Genomic DNA, 21213 nt, shown 5'->3' on the forward strand with positions numbered 1-21213 from the left:
GGCAACACAAAACCATGTGGTTGGTTACCAGGGAGTTTTGGTGGCCCAAGGTGAGGGAAGACGTACAGGAATATGTAAGGGGGTGCGACCGATGCCAACGAGCAAAAGGGGAGAGGCGGGCACCAGCGGGGCTATTGGAACCCTTACCCACACCAGAAAGGCCATGGGAGGCAGTATCCATAGATTTTATGACGGATCTGCTAAAATCCAAAGGGAAGACAGCTGTCATGGTGGTGGTAGACCTGTTAACTACGATGTGCCATTTTATAGCCTGTTCACACGCGGTCACAGCGGAAGAAACCGCCCAGTTGTTTGTAAAGCATATTTTTAGGTTGCATGGCACCCCCTTGAGGGTGGTCTCAGACCAGGGGAAACAATTTACTTCCAGGTTCTGGAGGAAGCTCATGAGCTTACTGCACGTAGAAGTCAATTTTTCGACTGCCCGACACCCAGAAACAAATGGGCAGGCGGAAAGGGCAAACGGTATTTTACAACAATACCTGAGGTGTTATGTAAATGACAGAGAAAATGATTGGGTAGATAAGTTGGCCCTGGCAGAATTTGCCTACAACAACGCGGAGAATGTGTCGTCAGGGATGAGTCCCTTCCTGGCTAATTATGGGTGTCATCCTAGAGCATTCCCAGGAGAAGGAGGGGAAAGATGGAGTGTCCCAGCAGCGGAACACTTTGTGGAAGAGATGGAAGCGATCCACAGACAACTCCAACTTAACTTAGAGAGGGCCAAGGAAGAATACAAGAAGCAAGCAGACAGAAGCAGAAGGGAAGGTGAAACCATAAGGGTGGGGGACCGGGTGTGGCTGTCCACCCAAGGACTGCCGTTCAAGGGAGGGTGTAAGAAATTGAGACCCAAACGGCTAGGACCTTTTGAGGTCATACAACAGGTCAACCCGGTAGCATTCAAACTCAGGTTGCCCAACCACATGAAACTGCACCCAGTATTTCATAGGTCCTTACTGTCGCCATACCGAGAAGGGCGGGAGTGGGGGGAACGTGAACGGGAGGTCACTCGAACACCAGTCATAGAAGAAAGGGAACGCAACATGCAGGTGGCAGAAATCATTGATTCCAGGTGGAAAGGAAATCAGGTGGAGTATTTGGTTGTATGGGAAGGGGAACCAGAATCAGAAAACACGTGGGTACCGGTGGAGGAGGTCAATGACGAGGTTTTGATAGAAACGTTTCATCAAAGGTTCCCAAGGAAACCTCAGCCCGTAGCACGGTTCGGGAGGGAACACTTCGGCACCACCGATGAAGAAGAAGAGTTCGAAGGGTTCCCGGAATCAGGGCTGGAGGAGGGAATAGACTCCGACGAGGAGGGGGACTCAGGGAGAAGAGACGGGAGTCAGTGGAGAGAAGTGTTTGAATCCTCTGACGACGAAGAGTGTTCTTTCCGGGGTTTTCCATCCTCACCGCCAGTAAAGGAGGGGGCGGGAGGGGGTGAAGGGGGCCCTGGGGGGGAGGTGGATGTCAGGGAACTGCCATCGGAAAGGCAGGTGGTGGAGAGGCTCTCAGAAGCTAGGAGAGACTCAGCAGCGGGGGAAGGCACCAGTAGGGGGGTGTGGGAGATCAGAGAGAGAGTGAGGCGCCAGACTGGCTCAAGGAATCTTCCAGCGAAAACAGTGGAGAAGTTTCAGGACCTCCTATAGGTACACCCACTCCTCGCCGGAAACTGTTGCGCCGAGAGTCCAGACGACGCATTTCCGCTAAGGAGCTTCTATGCTGGAGTCGTTTCCGTAAACGCCCACTGTCGGATTCTGCCAGCGATTAAGGGAGTCATGCTTAAGGGGCTCCGCTGTACACAGAGTCTTGAGAAACATGCCCAAGATCTGAGGGACTGAACTTTTACGCACAAGTAGCTCATAATCCCATCACTATATATATATATATATATATATATATATATATATATATATGAAAATTATAAATAAAAAAATAAAAAAGAGATGCAAAAGCTTTGGCAATACCAGGGGGAAAGGGGCAAAATATATTTCTGGGTGAGCAAGTTGTTCCCCAAATATTAAGATCTCTGAAGCAAAATAATGATATTTGTTAATGGCAGAGTCCAGCAATGAAGGCAAAGCTTTTTGTTTAGGAGAAGCCTAAGAGTATGGGCGCTTCTGAGGGGGAAAGGGAGGCATGGAATACCCATGGTGGTCCTGAGGATGTTATGGAGGTGTGACAGGATTCACGTATTGAAATTGGTTTGGAGAACAAGAAAACGCCTTTCAGTTGTGGCATCACAGGTATGGAATATTGTTCCCATGAGAGCCATCTGGCACCAAAACCAGTGCCAGGTTAAAACTTTATTCACATGCATTTTGATGGTTTTGAGGTTTTTATTCCTTAGGATTTTTTTATTGATCTGTTTGTTGTGTTGATTTTGAGAATTTTTATGGGGCTGGGTGGTTTTAATATTGCATGGAAAAACTGTCATTTTATTGTTTTTAAAAAGATGCATAATTTGTATGTTTCTGTAAGTCACCTTGAATCTTTGTGAGAAGGTTGACTAAACAATTTAATGAAATAATCATAATATATTTTCCAATTTCTTTATTTTTTAAGGAAATGTTTCATTTCTTGAAATATATTTGCCAAAATATTACTTTCCTGAGCCCCTTTCCAAACTGAGATGGCATGAATTTTCCCATGTCTAATGAAAGAGAGCAAGCAACCAGAGGAAGAAGATACTACTAATATGATATTGATATAGATATATTAGATAGATAATATATATATAATCAGATATATTTTTCTTTAGCAGGGTAGACTTTAGAAGAGCAAATGCTGACTTTAAAATAAAAAAGCCCACCTTTACAAAGTAATATTGTGAAGAATAGAAATCATAAACTGGGTTTTAAAATACCCATTTGTGGCATGCCGTTGTAAGGAAAGCAAACAAATAAAGAATTCTTGAAGAGATCTGCCGTTGGTGTTTGAAGGTCTGTGGCAGCATCTGAAAGACAAAAAGGGAAATAATTGATTAGTGGGTTTTGTTTGATCTGTTCAGGGATCAAAGGGACAAATACTGTCTGCAAGGATGAAAGAAAGGGAAACTGCTCCCTGTACTGATTCAGTTATCTGCTTAATCATACACTCTTTATTGTGCATTAGAGAGTTGCTGCTACCTGACCCTGCCTCAAACTTTGAAGCAACAAATGCAGGGCCTAAGCACTTCCTGCTGTTGCTCAATAATCTCACGTTGAGGAGTATTGTTGTTATGCAGATCTATAAGAGTGAGATGCTTATTTTCCAGAACGTGGAATTTCATTGCTAGCCTATTACGTAGCGGGGAGTAATAGGTTCTTAGCTCATGAATGAGGGCTGCTTTGCCCTCATCTTCCCAATCCCAGGCGCTGAGAGATATTTGGAGACCCCTCACGGAGCTTACAGTTCCCAGCACCCTTAACAAACTACAATTCTCAATATGCTTCAGGGGAAGCCATGACTGTTAAAGTGGTACAAGTGTATGGTGTGTTTTTGATCTAGATCTAATAGGCTTGAGTGCTGATTTTGGGTGAACATAAGCAGAAATGTCTTAATGGTAAGAGCAGCTTGGCAATGGAACCAATTACATAGAGAGTGGTGCCCCTCCTCCATTGGAGTCCTTCCATTATCTGCAAAAAGGAAACATGCACACTGGATCTGGTAGCGTTATTGGTCATATTATTTCAGCTCTGCTTTAGAATCATATGCCTCATGTGCTTTGCCATCCCTTCTACTACATCACTCCTTTGCATTCCATTCTTCTTTCCCAGAGTCTGGACAGTTTCGTTTTTTCTGACATAATGAAGGGAAAGCACTGTTAAGAATTAAATTGGCCAGGCTCATGACAGGCTCATGACAAAGCATCCAGTGGGTTTGTCTTTCTCTGTCTGTTTATAATCATGCATGCCTCCTCTTGCACTTATAGTTGCAGAGTCAAGGGTTGTGAGACTTAAGGAAACAATACTAACTAAGTTATGAGAGTATTGGCTGGTGACAACAAGGTCACATGGGACCCTGTGAGGCTGGATCCACAGGATGTCACAGTCTCAGGCTGCCAAGAGTGGCTAGGGTTAGAAGTCAACCCTGCTTAATTGAGCTCTCACCAGCCTTCTCTACAACATAGAAGTGAAACCCAGACGCTCTTCTTTGCCTGCAGATGGCAGAGAAAAGGCTGAGAGACATATGAGCACTACTAATAACCTTAAGCATCAAGTGGCCTGTTTTAGTTATTCATTTTCTGCTTTCTAGAAATCAGTTGTAAATGCATTTTCCTAAATGTCTTTATTTATAATAGCCTGGATTGAATCCAAGGATGATCTTCTAGATGCCATCCATTCAAAGAACGGCTGTTTTCTGCCATACACTACTACAGTGTGGAATGAGAAAAACGAGACCAGCCTTCAATCCTGTGGTCCCTGGGAGGGCATCCCAGGGGGCAAAGGATGTTTCAGATCTCCCCCTCCAAGGGTGGTTTGACCTCAGAGATCCGATTCACAAGGCCTTTCCACACAGCTGAAGAAACCTCTGCAGCCCTTGCCTTAGTGACATCAGAACATCAACATCGTTGGAAGAGGTGTGTGCTGATGTTAGGCTTAATTTTGTGCCAACATGCTTCAGCAATAAGCTAAATTAGCAACAAGCTTATGTAGGCATAGGAAATCATATATAATGATCATAGGGGCTTCTCTGGTACTATTTTAAGTATTAAACCTCTGTACAGTGGTACCTCGGGTTACAAACACTTCAGGTTACAGACTCCAGAAATAGTACCTCAGGTTAAGAACTTTGCTTTAGGATGAGAACAGAAATCGCGTGGCGGCGGCGTGGCAGCAGAGGGAGGCCCCATTAGCTAAAGTGGTACCTCAGGTTAAGAACAGTTTCAGGTTAAGAACGGACCTTCGGAATGAATTAAGTTCTTAACCAGAGGTACCACTGTATTATATACTCTGGTTCAGGATGCGTACCATTAAGTATGAGGCTTTTAGAAGTATTTTAAATGTAAGTGCCCAATTGCTAGAACAGAAAAAGGATATAGTAGTACAGGTACAAAAAATGAGTCTGGTTGAGAGGGAGACGTCAGCCAGTTTCACCTGGCCTTTTAACTCCTAACACTGTGATGTGACAAGATTGACTGGGAGAATCCAAAGAATCCATAGCTTTCTCAGGCCTCCAACCTAGTAACCCTGGAGGCTGTGACGGATCTTGGGGTCTCAAATTTCAGTGCACCCTGTATGATGCCATACCCACCCACCTCTACAGTTACCATACATCCAGAATTTCCCAGATATAGCTGACAATCAGCCATCAGAAGCAGTGTCTGGGCAGAAATCGCTGAAATGTCTTGGAAAATCCAGACATATGGCAAGAAAAGAAAAAAAAAGCTCAACAACTTTGGCTGAAAAAAGCAAAAAGCTCAGCAACTTTTCTGTCTGGATTCTCACTTTTTGAAATGTGGCAACCCTATATGTCCTTCCATTTTACATCATAGTTGTGGTGCCCCCACAACACCCCCAAGGCTCCGTGCCCAGTGCAACTGAACTGATCACGCGCTCCTAAATCTCCCTCTGCTAGAAGTGGCATATAGAATTTCTGCCACATCATTCTCATGGATGGATGTTGTTGAATGAAATGTCCTTCGATGGACTGGGTCAGGAAAAGATGAAGGAGCAAACGAATGATGCTCTGTTTTCTTTTCTGCCCTGCCAGCATGAGCCAGACAGAACACAAGGTTCTTAGGTGATCTGCCTTCTTTAAAAGATGTTTTACAAGAACTCAGGCATTGTATAGAAAAAAGATGGCTGCCCCCACTGTTACTTGCATACAATTTCCTTGCATGTCATTCCATGTCATCCTTCTCCAGGGCATTTCTGGCTTCTTCTCAACCCTTGAGGTAGCTGCTTTGCTTTCTAGTTGCACCAAGCAGCTAAATCTCATAAAAAAACAAACAAGCAAATAAATAAATATAAAGGAGAAAGGGAGAAATATTAAATGCAGCCCTCAGGCCACCTCATAGAACTTGGCAGGAGTATAAATTTTGGAACAAGCCACATTCCAATCTAAATATTAATCCAGAAGCTGCAAATCAAGTGAGTTTGCTCTGGAATGTGGACACCTTCCTCCCCAAATTCCTCACCCTTTGTAATACCATCACGTCAAGACTACTTTCTTAAAATGTTTCATCAATGCACACGTGCACAGTGGTAATGCAGAGCTGGGAAGAGTCTGCAAAAGAAATGAAAGCTAAGGAAATGAAATCTAACAGAGGAAAAATCTCCTGGTTAAGCCAGAATTGAGGGCAGAGTGAAAAAGGAAGCCCAATGAAAGAAGAAATGGGGGGGTTATTTCACCCCCGTAATAAATATAACACAAATGTTCAAACAATGTCAAACACAGATAAATAGTCCCTTTTGGTTCTCTTTTCCTCAATTATGCAAGATCTGGAAGTCTGAGGAAATGTTTGTTATTCCTTCTGAAACCAATCTTTCCTCTTTCTGCCATCGACCCAAATAAAAAACCTACTCTGGATACTTATTCTGCATCAGAGTAGCTTGAGCAGCTGTTTGATACTGATTGCCAGATCCCTTCTTAGTAACAGGAAGCCAGACAAATTCCCAAACTTCTTCGGTGTTAAACATGCCTATCTTCTCTTGTTAAAAATAAAAAATAAAATAAAAAATGAACACAACCAGACAATTTCAAAAGTTTATATACCCTCCAACATTTCTCCAGTGAAAATAGGGACGTCCTATTTGATGATGATGATGATGATGATGATGATGATGATGATGATAATTTACTCTTTACACTCCGCCTATCCGACTGGATTGCCCCAGCCACTCTGGGCGGCTTTCAACATACATAAAACATAATAAAACAGTAAACATTAACAAACTTCACATACCTCCATACCCTCCAGCCTTCCTCCAATGAAAATAGGGACGTCCTAAGAAAAAGTGGGATATTCTGGCATAAATCAGAAACTGGGACAACTTCTGTAAATCCAGGACTGTCCCTGGAAAAAAGGGACACTTGAAGGGTCTGGGATTATAAAATACAGTACATTATTTTGCATTTTCTTACTTATTTGGTAAACAGTAATCACCCAGATAATTTGCCAGCATCACCTTTCCCTGGGAGTGTTGATGGATGGTTTGTTCATGGCTTTGATAGCTTTGTGCTCATACCACACTTGAATCTTTTTCACATGACCAGAAAAGAAGGGAAACAAGATGAATAATTGATTTGTTAACATAAATTGTGCTGCTGGACCCTTTAGTTGTTTTTGCTGCTGCAACAGCCTAAGACAGTCTTCCAAACATGCCCCCACAGAAAGATGTGAAAACTCCCATTGGGAGGTTATTCCCCAACTAGGAGAGACGGGGCAAATCAGAGAAGTCCAAGGAAGAGAAGTTAATAGTTTGTCATAGCTTTCCCCCACCAAGTGCCCTTCTGATATTTTGGACCTCAACTCCTATCAGCTCCAGCCAGCATGGCCAGTGGTCAGGTATGATGGGAAAGTCTGGAGGACATCAGTTTGGGGAAGTCTAGCTTATTCTGTTCTGCTTCCTCTGCCCTGATGTGCAATCATGACTAAAGCACCCCATCAAAATTTTATAAAAGATACAAAAAAGGTATGATGCTAATGATCTCCCTTCCTTCCAGAAATAACTCTGCTGCAGTGGTCAGTTGTCTATTTATTTATTTACATAATGTATAGAATAACCAAAACACATAAGGCAAAAATTGTACTGCACTACTGACAAGATTAGAGCAGCTTAACCAGGGAAGAGCTGAAACTTCTCAAAAGAAACTTTCAGCAGAGTTAGATGCAGAGCTTTGTCAAGGTATGAGGTGAAATTTACTGGTGCTACCAGAGTTTATCCCAGTGGTGGGCAATTGCCACCCCCCCAAAAAAAAACCAACCCACCCTTTAGACCAACAGAACATCAATCAACAATGTGAGTAACCAGGCAGGGCAATAGGATGAAAGGTGCTTCTTCATGCAACCTGGTCTCAAGTTAAAGCTCTGTAGGTCATGCAACCTGGTCTCAAGTTAAAGCTCTGTAGGTCAAAACTAAAAGCTTCAGCCAGGCCTAGTAGCATATTGGCAGCCCACCCAAGCTGCTCCATTAAGAACAGTGTAGCTAATGCATGAAAAGAGAAGACTCCCTGGAAAAGACCCTGATGCTGGGAAAGATTGAGGGCACAAGAAGGGGATGACAGAGGATGAGATGGTTGGACAATGTTCTTGAAGCTACCAAACTGCGTTTGACCAAACTGCGGGAGGCAGTGGAAGACAGGAGTGCCTGGCGTGCTCTGGTCCATGGGGTCACGAAGAGTTGGACATGGCTAAATGACTAAACAACAACAAAGCTAATGCACACTCCACTCAGGACCCTAGCTGCTGCATTTTGCACTAGCAGTAGTTTCTGGACACCACCCTTTTCTGGCCTGAAAATGAGGACACAACATGGTGGAGAGGGAGGAGGCCTGCCCTAAATAAACATATTACTCTGTGTGGACTGCTGCAGAACACAATACTGTACCTCTTTGCCATTTTAACTCTCACACAGCCACTTATTGTTTAAGTTCTTTATACATTGGATTTATTGATGGAGTTCTAGGCATTTGGTGAGTTTGGAGACAGGAATCATAACTCATATTCCTTCTTAAATGGAACAACCCAGTCTGATGCTTGTTTGCTTGGAAGTATGCCCCACAGAGTTCAAGAGAATCTACTTCTAAGAAAGTGTCCACAGGTGTGAAGCCTCACGTCCACTTCATCTTTGAGCATCACCTTTTGTTTAATAATAATATGGGCACCAAGCCTTAGTTTGATCAGCATTTTTCTTCCAGGTCAGTTTTTGTAATGGCATCAAGGTAGCATATGCAGTCATTCACCCACATATTCTTGACTGTACTTTGCCAAATGCAATTAGTAACCAGTTTTATGGCTTTCGGACAAACAAGCTATTTTCAAACATCACAATGAGCTCCTTATTCCTGAGCCCTGTTGAAGTCTCAGTAGGATACATAGGAATTTGCCTTTAATTAGGGCTTCTAATAGAAATGTCAAAAGAAAGATGCAGCTTAACCTTAAGCATAATGGAAAATTAACAATTTGTTCAGCTACCATATTTTCCTAGAAACAGACCCCTTTTGATGTTGGAACGCAAATAAAGCAGGCCAGATCCCCTATAAAAGAAGGTTAACTCTCTTTTCATTTTAAAATAAAGCTAGATGGATGAAACTGAAACAACCGTCTCTGTTTCTTCCCATGCCAAAGGGTAGGACATGCAACCATTTAAACTATTGCATTGCTTTCTTATACATTGCTTTCTGATAAAAATCAAAGCATTTCATTCACTTTTCTGCTTTTCATGTTTTGTTTGTAATGTGTGAAGAAGGAGTGGAGCTAATAGCCACGAGATTCGTTTTGTGTATTGCAGTAGTAGAGACAGATAAAGTACATTAGAAATTGCTCATGATTCTGAAATGCACAATTACCCATCATAATGAAGATACAAGTCATGAATGGGATGAGGGTCACTCACTGTGTTGAAAGAAGAGCTTTGCAACAGATCTCTCAGATAAAGGTCAGAGCCTTCAGTAGAGAAGTGCACAAGAAGGTCAGTGCATCATATCCAATTCCCACACTGGAAAATATAAGCCCAACAGACAATTGTACACATCCCTGTTGACTCACCTCCTAGCCATTTCAATATGGTTAGGATGGTGGGCTCTACATAAAAAATGGTATTCCAGCATCTCAGACCAAACAATCATGAAATTAAGAATCCAAGTCTTTAATTGCCAGATATCCTGACTGTGAAGACAAATAACTAGTAATGTGCACCATGCACAGGTTAAGATCCCAAAACTGAATGGACGCATTGCGAAACTTCTCTTTCCAAAAGCTACCATGATAGGGAGCAGTTTGGGAAAAGTCAGGTTTTGAGTTGACTCTTGAGAAACCCAACTTTCGAGTTAGTGTTCTGCCCACCAATGCCTCTTGGGAAATGCCCCTCAAACCAATTCCAGCAGTAGCATTTGTGAGCAGTTCAGCCTTGAGCAATAAGGTACTCCTCCAGATAGAAATGCAATTGAACTGTAAAGTGCACCTTCACATAAGCATGTTGGCTCTCATGTGAGCTGCACCCTGTGAAGATGATCAGCAGTAACACATTATCTTGTGTCTCAAAGCCTGTGAAGAAAGGCATGCCAAGCAGCCACCACCTCACAGGCAGAAGTAAAGTGCCTCACTAGTTCCTGAAGCTGCCTGAGAGTCACACCTTTGGCCTTAGAACAACTTTCCAGTCTCTTTCTGGAGGTCAGCAACTTACTCTAAGGGAGGCAACCAGTTTCAGTCACCATGTCAAATTGGTGGCTGGCACCTTCATTTTCTCTACAGCTAAGGGGAAGCCAATATAATCTGTTGATTCCTTAAATTAATGTATTAAGGGCAAATATTGTCCTTAATTGGCAGGGCCTGCAAAAAGCAAATTATTGAGATAATTAATGACACAAAGCAAACCAGCCTTGTCTTGAGGATCCACCATATCTCTATGGTGGCTGGTATCCATTGGGACTGTAAGAGCTTAAGGCAGGAAGCCAACAGTAGGTCTGATCAGAGCAAATAACAGGTGAAACCACAGCCAATGGCAGGCAGAACCAATTAATTATGGTTTTGTCCCCATCCTCATCCCTGATGTGTTCTGCAAGGATAACACTCAGAATAGGAAGGAGGAAGCTGACAGCCAGCATCAAGCTGACCCCCCTAGACTGGCTGTGTATGAAGCTGGGGAGATGGGGGTGGCTGAGGGTAGACTGAGGTTGGTGAGGTAGTGCCCATTTGTCCTAATGGACTGGTCTTCTCTCTCTCTCTCAAGCACATTTTGGGCTGCACAGGGGCTGCAGGGAGGATGAAAGGAAGCCCAGTTATAGGAGCAGAAGTCTGTTCCATTCACATGCAGACACCACTGGATTTCACCCTGATAAAATTATTATGGCATAAACTTTTATGGACGAGACTTCACTTCAGCAGATGCAGGAAAATATCTTGGGACTGTGGTCTAGCAAAAGCACACACACAATTCCAATTAGCTGTGCCAAATTCCGGACTGTTTTGAGGATTGTTTTGTACAGATTATTTGCCCTGTTGATTAAACTGCTTGCAAAGCAGTCAATTTCCAGATACAAGTCGAGTCCCAGAAATATTATGCAGCCCGCAATTTGCCAGTTGTCTCTTGACAAAGACCGAGAGTAAGCCACTTACTACTCTTTTTATACAATGAATCACATTTTCCCCCTTCTTGCAAAAAGGGAATCGTCTAATGAAAATTCAAATGTATTGCTTTCCAGGATACAAACATAAGCCCAGGCACTTCATATACTCTGTAAATAAGCCTCATTTGCTGCACTGTGTCAGCTAACAAGTGATTTTAGTTTTACATGCAAACTCCAAGGGGAAATTTTTCAAATAAAAACAGGTAGCTTCATTTCACGTCCAATAAACAAACATTTTCAAAATATTTAGACATCTGTATATAATAGACTTTATAAACTGTTTGTTCGGAAGCGTAAATAGATCTCTCGGTGTTTGAGTTATCGTCTATGTTTCTCATTGTAGAAAACAAAACAAAAAAATTCTACCTACAATGCAAAGCCACATGTTGTATTCTTCTTTCCTTTATCTTAAAGGTTTTCAGTCAGGCCTTTACAAAACAAGGAAACAACTACTTGTTCATGAGGCCTGATTCACGAGCATGGTGGTGACCATGTGGGTGGGCACTTGGCATTGCAGATGCATAGATTTTACAACATGCAGAACAGTGTAGAAAGCACCTCCTTGTGTAGTTCTCAAAAATGTATGGGGACACCAGCTGGTTCAGAATGCAGCAGCTGGGATATTGGATATTGACAGCAAAGCACTGCAGCGGTTTGATCCCACTAGTTCTTAAAGATCTCCATGGAAATTTATGGAGGATAAGGTTTCCAATGACTACTAGTCATGATAGCTATCTTATACCCCCTAGTGTATTGGAGATCTGTACTAGGGAGTAAGTTTGTTTCCAAACACTATCCAAAGTGTTGCCCTGAACAGTTTGGTTTCCATGTAGCAGAGGGTGCAATCCCATACAGCTACAGATTCCCAACCGGTACAGCACCCATTTGACTTGTATAAAAGCAGACTCCAACCCACAGTCACTGCACTTGTGAAGATGGTTGAAGAGAGGGTGCTAACTCTTATCCAGAATGGAGGCAGACCAGGCAAAACAGAGAGAAATATGCACATGTGCAAGAACAATGAACATTTGCACAGTGTTAAGACTACGACAACCTATGATGCAGTGTGAATGCGTGTAATACATGCATAAGCAAAAACATTCATGTCCTTTGATGGAAATGAACAGTTGACAGAATTGAAAAAATAGTGAGGGCACCACAGTTCATATGAGACAAGGCTGCTTTACTATGAGTACATCTGCATATGAATTGTCAACCCGGAAATAAACGTTATTCCGAACCAACCCCATATTCATAGTTCCATTTACAACTGCAGCATTCTTTATATTACCTTCACATTTTTGAGCTTATCTCCACAACCATGAGTGATAGAAACACTTTTAATGCGTGTGGTTTTTATTTTTTTAAAAGTATCTCAGAATTATAACAAGAAGTCGGGGGACACAACAAGCCACATCACAACTCTGTTGAACCCATGGGCCATGTTGCTCACTTTTGACTGAAGGAATGATTAGGACAACCACCAGCTCAGTTTTTTTTTTTGTTTTTTTTTTGTAGCTAATTTTGCTACTTTTGAAAAGAAATATATTTTATTCATCATCGTATCACTTGGATATCAAGCTGGCTCCCTTTGTGAATCATTAAGAGTATGCCTTTTGTGAAATAATATAAAATCATCCACCAGAGAAAAGGACATTAACCGCTTGTGCTTTGGAGCCAAAACTTATCTAAAGAGTATTTCTACCAGGCTAACTTTTACTTATTTTGCTTTGATATAGAGGGTGCCAGCATCCCAACCAGAGCCTATGGAGGGTGGGCAGGGGGGGGATCTCATTTGTTAGCTGCCTGAGAAATACTTACTTTTTAACGAAGTTCACTACTTAAAGACTTTACATGGTATGATATTGCTGGGAGCTGGAACCTGACACCCCCTTCTCCTGCCTTGCCTTTTCTTTCTTCACATATTTGCTTTTATCAAGTCAGTTTTACTCAAGTGACACTGAAATATGGAGATTTTTCTGATCCTTTCTTTTTCGAGAAGGAGCTTATCAGTTGTAAAGCCTACATTTTTTAATGTGAGCTTTGATGTTAACAGCCCCAGTGCTTTTCTTTCTTATTTGGGGCATTAAGTTCAATTACATATTCAAAGTATCTGTTCAGTGCTTTTCCTAGATTTTTTAATAATTCAAATGGCTAAGGTTTTTTTAAGGTCTCTTTCATCGATGTTTCATATATTTTAGATATGTGATTCAGGTTCAGTCCAGTCTTTCCTATCCATTTTTCCACTTTAGTGGCTAATCCTGACCAGCAGTGAATACTTTAGTTCAGGTTGTTTCATGCATGTGGAGTAGCAAGGAATCTATGGAGTAAAAAATAAAGTGGAACAGCTGGAATAGTCAGTACTGCCCTGAATATGTACACTCATTTCCCAAGCACTTCCAAAGAACTGTGTCTCCACAACAGAAATGGGGCTCAGTGGCCAGCAAATATATCTCCCAATTTACATTGAATTTTCCTGTAAGCAAAATCTTGTGGAGCTCAGGGAACGGCAGAAGCCCCCTCAGAAACTTTATTCTCCTTATTGAAATAAATAAATAAATAAATAAATAAATAAATAAATAAATAAATTATTTATTTATACCCTGCCCATCTGGCTGCGTTTCCCCAGCCACTCTGGGTGGCTCCCAATCAAGTGTTAAAAACAGTACAGCGTTAAATATTAAAAACTTCCCTGAACAGGGCTGCCTTCAGATGTCTTTTAAAGATAGGATAGCTGCTTATTTCCTTCACATCTGAAGGGAGGGTGTTCCACAGAGTGGGTGCCACTACCGAGAAGGCCCTCTGTCTGGTTCCCTGTAACTTCACTTCTCGCAGTGAGGGAACCGCCAGAAGGCCCTCGGCGCTGGATCTCAGTGTCCGGGCTGAACAGTGGGGGTGGAGACATTCCTTCGGGTATACAGGACCGAGGCCATTTAGGGCTTTAAATGTCAGCACCAACACGTTGAATTGTGCTCGGAAACGTACTGGGAGCCAATGCAGATCTCTCAGAACCGGTGTTATGTGGTCCCAGCAGCCTCTCCCAGACACCAGTCTAGCTGCCGCATTCTGGATTAATTGCAGTTTCCAGGTCACCTTCAAAGGTAGCCCCACGTAGAGCGCGTTGCAGTAGTCCAAGCGGGAGATAACTAGAGCATGCACCACTCTGGCAAGACAGTCCGTGGGCAGGTAGGGTCTTAGCAGGTGGAGCTGGTAGACAGCTGCAGGTGGAGCTGGTAGACAGCTGCCCAGGACACAGAATTAACCTGCGCCTCCATGGACATATGCATATGGCATTCATTTTATATAAACACACAAACTCTTTTGGCTTTCCTCTCAGTTTTTTTCGGGTATTTTGCCTAAGAATTGTCAGTGTGAAAGCCTGAGGTCATTCCAAAACTTCAGACAGAGCTCAAGCCACTGTTAGTCACTGTAATCGCTAGTTTCCCTCCTTCCAAAACTTATCCTGTGGGGTGAAGGAAAGGGGGACTGATAGGTGCTGAGTCCTAGTCCTTAAGTTTTCAGTTTTCTGGCACCAGTGAAGGGTTCCAAGCATACTCCGAATCATTCATTGACATTAGACACGCGGCTCAAGCCGTAAACCAGGAAAGTTGGAAACTGCGTATCAGAAGTCTGTTAGGATATTTCCGTTCCACCTTAAAAGGGAGCAGGCTTTGTGAGTCACAGAGTCTGTGTATTTCCTGTTCACAGGATGTTTCTCTTGTGTCTATGCTTTCGTTTCTCTCTCTCTGTGCCTGAACACGCAAGCAGGCAGTCATGTTTTTTCCTTTGTTCTGACCAACGCTGAATAAACTTCTAAATAATGCTCTCCTGCGTGCATCTTTCGCTGTATGAATTCTGCTGACAGAGCGTGCATCAGCTCTGGAATGTGGCAAGCTATTTTCTGGAGCTCGTGTCGCTAATTGCTGATACTGTATCTACGGGAGATCGATGGATCGTCCGGAGGCGACGTGGGGGCCATGAGCCATGATGGGCTTTATCTCCCTGGCAGTATCCCAAGAAAGTCACCCATGTCTTATGATGTCTGCCGTGAGGCTTCCCAACAGCATTCCTGCATCACAAGGATTAGTTGAGGAAGAGGGTCTTGTACCAGACTGAGCACATAACTTCAAGGACAGGGGGTGGACTCAATATCAAATGAGCTCAGGGAACAAACTCATGAAGCCACCCTTCCAACCCCCTCCATTATGAGGTATCCCTTGCTCCAAAATAAAATTGAAAATGGTATCTTAATGTTACCGTTTGACAGGAGACATAGCACCAAGAAGGAAAAGTTGGTTCTTGTTGCGACGTTGCTCTGGCTTCCAACCCAAAGGCTAGATGTGCATAGGCATGAACAAGATCTGGAACTCTGAATACAATACTGCCACAAGTATGCATGGAGCCCCTTTCATGGATGAAACACATCAGGAAGCACTTCAAGGTTTCATTCTTATTTTGTACCATAAAATTTATATTTTGCAAAAAAAACAACAACACACAAAACAATAAAATTATCAGTAAGAAAAATCAGCAACAATAATTTGAAAAGTTAAAATAAAACAGATTAAAACTCACACCAACTTTCTAAACATCTGGGTTTAAATACCTGTCCCTGGTTTTCAAATACTAGACATTACACAGGAAAGACACAGATGCTAGCCACAGAATACGGCATTTACGATAAATGCTGCTGGATGTGGGATGTGATGATTAAAGAATTGGGAGTGGGGATGTGACAGGGGAGATGAGAATAGGGTGATATAGGGGCCCAAGGTGGGTCTTGAGGAGAGACTTGAAGGAGGTCCAATGAAGAGTGAGAAAGATGCTGTTCTGAATCTAGTGAGCAAGACAGAAGCAAGAGAGGGAGAAAGGACAAGAAAGGAAGAGTTGAAAGCCACCCCCCTCCCCTCAAAAAAACCAACAAGCAGCTATGGTTTACCATTTGGATTGCATATTTTCCACAGTATAACTAAAGCTTTTCTTTACGTATGAGATATCTGACCTGCTGTACAGAAACAGTGTAAATCCAGTGTCCACACAATGGCCGCCATGTTAAGGATAGGATGCTTAAACTTGCTTGGGGGATAGGATGTGGAAAGTTGTAAAAATGGAGGCAGTGCAGAGACTTAAGGGAGACTGTTGACAGGAAAATAGTGATGTAAAGGAAATACATGTTCAGCAGAGAACTTCTAAACTGCTGTTACTAATACTTGGTGCATTTGTGTAACTTGAAAATGTGTTTTCTACTGGAAAGTTTACTTTGATGTGATGAGCGATCTCAAAACAATACAGTATTGAACAGGAGGGGAAATCCTTGTTTCCTTTGCTTTGATTAAACAGTTGTTCACATAATGGTTACTGGATTAATTGCACAATTATTTAATAAATAACCTTAGGGCCGTGTGATGAACTTTTTTTTCCTTAAAAAAACACCAAACCCTTAAGAATCAGACTCACTAAGCAATTCTTCTGCTAGAGACTCACCACTGGGCAATCATTAGGAGTGGAAATGAGTGGTTTTGTATTATTAAACACTTCTCCAAACTCACCTATTAAGTAAAGCAGCAGAGAACGAGGATAAGCTAAGCCTTGGGCTTAATGTGCTACTCTTTTCCCAGTAAAAGCCTTTAGAAGGACAGAAAGCTAAAACAAAAGCAGATTTGTAATACAGCATCCCATCTGAATGAAGCCCCCCCCACCCCGGCCGGTCTGGTGCTTTATTAAAGACCAGGACATACTCGATACAAAGAGTTCCCTTTCTCAGATGAATACGCCTTTCACAATTTGTTTGGGAAGTAGGAAGAGGAGGAAGGGGAGGTTAACGCACAACAACAGCAGCAGCAACAACACAAAAAAGTCCATTCATGGGATGAGTGGGGAGGGAGGGGAGTCTGAGGAGATTTTGCTTCATAACTCAAGTGAGAACATTAGTGACACAGAGACCTGCTTAGAAACCTTAAAGTGTGTTTCAGTGTTTAACAGAACAAGTCATTAACAGATATTCAGGCTCAAAACTAAGGCATCTGCAGAAAAACGTGTAATGACGGACCCTCACACAGCATTTGTACTTTCCTAACAGTGCAATAATATGCACTGCTACTCAGAAGTAAGTTCCATTGGATTCAATGGGGATTCCTCCCAGGTAACTGGGTATAGGAATGCAACCCAACAGCACAATCCTATACATAGCACCTCAGAAGTCAGTCTGATTTCAAAAAGTGGTAAATTGATATAGGATTTCAGCCTTCATCTGTTTCACATAACCTGATAAGTAGGTTTGAGATATATAGGGTTAGCCTACCCAAAGCAACAGAATGCTATTCCATTGACCTCTTTGCTTTACTTGTTTTAAAGACACAGAGATGTGCTTGCATACAGGTGGAGACCATTTTGCACAGGGGTTCTGTTCTCCACGTGCGTCGGCAGAGCACACATAAACCCAACACACCCCATGCCGCCCTTTTTGGGCCACTTCCAGGTTGGCAGCGACAAGTGTATGCTTGATTGTGCATCAATCAGATGTGCCTAAAATGGTCACTACCTGAAGATGCTGGTGCAACCAAACCAGTTGTGTTCCAATAGATCCACCTTTGTCTGTGATGCAAGGATTTCCACTTGTGCAATGGAACTTTCTCCTCCTCTTCCTCTCCCCATGCCACCTCTAGGGGGTTAGGGGGGAACCTAGAAGAGATTTTAGAGGTGTGGGAGGATACAGGGAGAGGAGAGGGAGGGGAAGTTCCATTGCAGAGCCAGAAGTCATTGTAGTGGCAGGTAGGTACTTCACTGGATACTGCCCATTGTTTCCTCTTTGGGGTGGGGGTGGGATATATTTTTGTCACCATAACCTTCAGTGAATACTTCTCTTTTGTGAGGCAGTTGCGTTGGTAATCCATTTGAACCAGGAATCATGTTGCTATACCACCATTATACGTCTGGGGGCATTATTCACTTGCACAGTTTACACTATCCCACACCTCACCATCCATGAATTGACAGGAAATGTATGAAGAGGGGAAGCTGCACTACATAGACTGCCTTTGGTCATGTAGAACCCTAATCATGCAGTGTTCTAAATAACCGGGGGAGCCTAAACTCATAGAGGAGATTCCTCTCTTTGTATGCTTCCCAATCCATGGATGAAGAGGGTTGGAGCCACGGGGTGGGGTCTCACCCCCCCCAATGTTAGTTGATTATCAGTAAATAAATTATGTGGGCTAATAGAACTGACTCAGTGGATTAGCTGGTTGGAGAAATACCTGTGACAACATTCCATTCTTACCTAAGGAGCAGCTTTCAGGATGCTGCTCAATTTTCTGATGGAGGCTTCCTGGCCTGGAGTTTTCAGATGGGACTGATTCACCACCTGTGTTGGAAGATAGGCACCTGACCACCATCATTCATGTCCAGCTCAGACTAGTGTAATATGCTCTATGCAGGGCTGCCATCAAGAGTAGTCCATAAATGCCACTGCTCATTTGTTGACTCATCTTGATCATCCTGAACATATAACACAATTTCTAGAAAGCAGGAAGTTGCCATTCCCCATTTGCGGTAAATAGTGAGTAGTTTCTTTACGCTGAGCTTAATTACACTCAGAAAATGATTGCAGAAATTCAGTATAACATCCTGTTGCAAACAATTAAATTTAAGTTTTAAGAAGTCCGCATGCATTGACAAATGAAAATACCTTTTTGTTTTCAGCGTAGGAAATTAGGCAGCAGTTATAGCAGGCACAATTAATATGATGTGGCATTATTTGTTGTAATCTACATGGCATTTTGTACCCTTTCCTAATCGTTCTGATGCTCCAATGACCCAATAAAATCCCAAACCATGTTGTCTACAATTTTGTCTGCATCCCTGCTTGACATCAACAAAAATTACTGTATTTTTCATTACTTTGGCACCTTTCCAGTTAGGAAAATACAAGTCTAATGTGATTTCTTTATTGGCCCATAAATGCTGCCAGTATGATTATACATGAGACCTCTCATTTCATATGCTAACCCCAATCACATTCTTATATTTTAGTAATTATTATGGGTCAGCAAGAATTGATCGGGCATTGTGATTTTTCCATATGAACTTCATGCCTTTGTGACAAACACATGCCTTGATGCAGTTTAGCTTTGTTAGCCCTTATTATAAAGAAATCAAGAGTAGGTATTATATCAACATTTTGCATGTTATTACATTGGTCTTTGACATTAGGGTGACACCAGACTTTTGCCAACAAAAAAAACCTCTAAACAAAGGGAGCTGCAAAAAGTTCCACAATACATCCCCTTTGTTTACCTTTTCAATGTGCTACCTCTTACCTGTTCACAGCTGTTTCATTTTCTCATCTGCAGCTTTGGTACCCTTTTAAAAAATAACCAGAGGCTTCCTCTTGAAGTAATCCCAGCCAGGCTGGGTGATATGATGAGTTATAATCATAATGATTATAATGAGTAAGGGCAATACTTCACAGGGGGAGTTTTCCACATACCATGCCCTATGTCTTAACTGAAACATATTTGATGTACACATTCACTCATGCTGATGGTAAAATATTGACTTTGTTTAATGAGGGAGCACTACCTATTAGAATCTGAGAAATGCAGGACACTTCATATTTTAACACTAACCATTAAAGATAGACTTTCTGTAGAAAGTTAAATCGTATACTTCTAGTTCAATTAAGCCAGTACATATTAATAAAGTGCCATCTGCATCCTTTAAAATCTACTGGTTGCACTCAAACGCTGATTTTTAATGGAAAATGATTGAGCACTTGTTCACCTTATTCACTCAGAAGGATCAGCCTCTCTGATGGAGGCCAGTATAAGATATTTGAAATAATAGCTCTATAATTGGGCACTCAGTCCCCACACACAATTAAAATCAAGTGAGCGGAGCGAGGTATTTGCCCAACCACTTCAGTTGTATCGGCCCACAAGAATTTATCTACTGATATCTGCTAACATACAAGGGGTGGGGAACCACCCTGTGGCCCCACCCCTTTCTGTCCATGCATTGGAGGGCAGGATTGTTGTGCAGGAATGCCTCACTGAATCTCCCTCATTTGTGCAAGGTGCTAAATCATGGGGAATGGGGGCTTCAATATGTGCAGCAGACTCCCCAATGCACACATCGTTTGTATGTTCTCCATGCCTAGTCATCCATTCCCAGGCTTATGTCACTCCATAGTTTAACGGCTTTGGGGCACACCTAGAATAAAGCTTTACTAAGTTAGAGTATTTACCAGCATTTTGAACTTGAGTGAGCATCTTTCATAGGCTAACAGCTAACCCATTCATTTCGCTTCTGTGGAATTTATGTGTTGTTTTTGTGCAGGCACCATTCACTTTGCTTTTACTAAGGTGATGACAGGATTTGTATTTTGGAGGTTATAAGCTGCTCTCAGAAACAACTACACTAGTAGCCATAAAAACGTATCCCTGGAAAAACTTGGAAAACAAAATGCCAGCAAACTAACAATTGGCTCCAAATGTTCCAGGAAGGACATCTGGGAGGCAGCCAAAAGAGAAAATGTCATAATCATGTGTGTCTTCAATTATCCTCACATCAACTGAGTAGATATATATCTGGATAATGACAAAGGGACAACCACAGTTCTAGATATGATGAATGATTTGTTTTTAGAGCAATTACAACAAGCCTTTGATTTAATTCTGAGAGGTGCCCAGAACCTTATTGATGTAGTTGTTGCCAAACCACTCGGAAGCACCAAAGTTTGTGTTCTTTGAAATGGGACACCTCTGCCACAGGAGCAAGTGCCCATGCTTTGACCCAGCCTCCCCTAAGACCTCAATCCAGGAAAGGACAGGCTAGGGCTGCAGCATCATGTCTTAAGGTCAGTGTGCCCCTCTGCCCATGCCCTTCAGGATCTGTTGTGTTTGGCTGAAAGGGACTCCAATG

The 21213-nt window shown here is 42.4% G+C and overlaps 1 long non-coding RNA gene across 1 annotated transcript in view; it reads right to left on the bottom strand.

The window, feature by feature from the left end:
- Positions 1-2155: 2155 nt before the first annotated feature.
- Positions 2156-21213, bottom strand: part of LOC309330991 — a 71672-nt gene continuing 52614 nt past the window's right edge. The window contains exon 3 of the long non-coding RNA XR_014151678.1: positions 2156-2974. This is a non-coding gene — a long non-coding RNA (uncharacterized lncRNA). The remainder of the gene's footprint in view (positions 2975-21213) is intronic.

The sequence above is a fragment of the Podarcis erhardii genome (genome assembly GCF_964252035.2).
Source record: "Podarcis erhardii genome assembly, chromosome: 1".
Taxonomy (NCBI): Eukaryota; Metazoa; Chordata; class Lepidosauria; order Squamata; family Lacertidae; genus Podarcis; species Podarcis erhardii.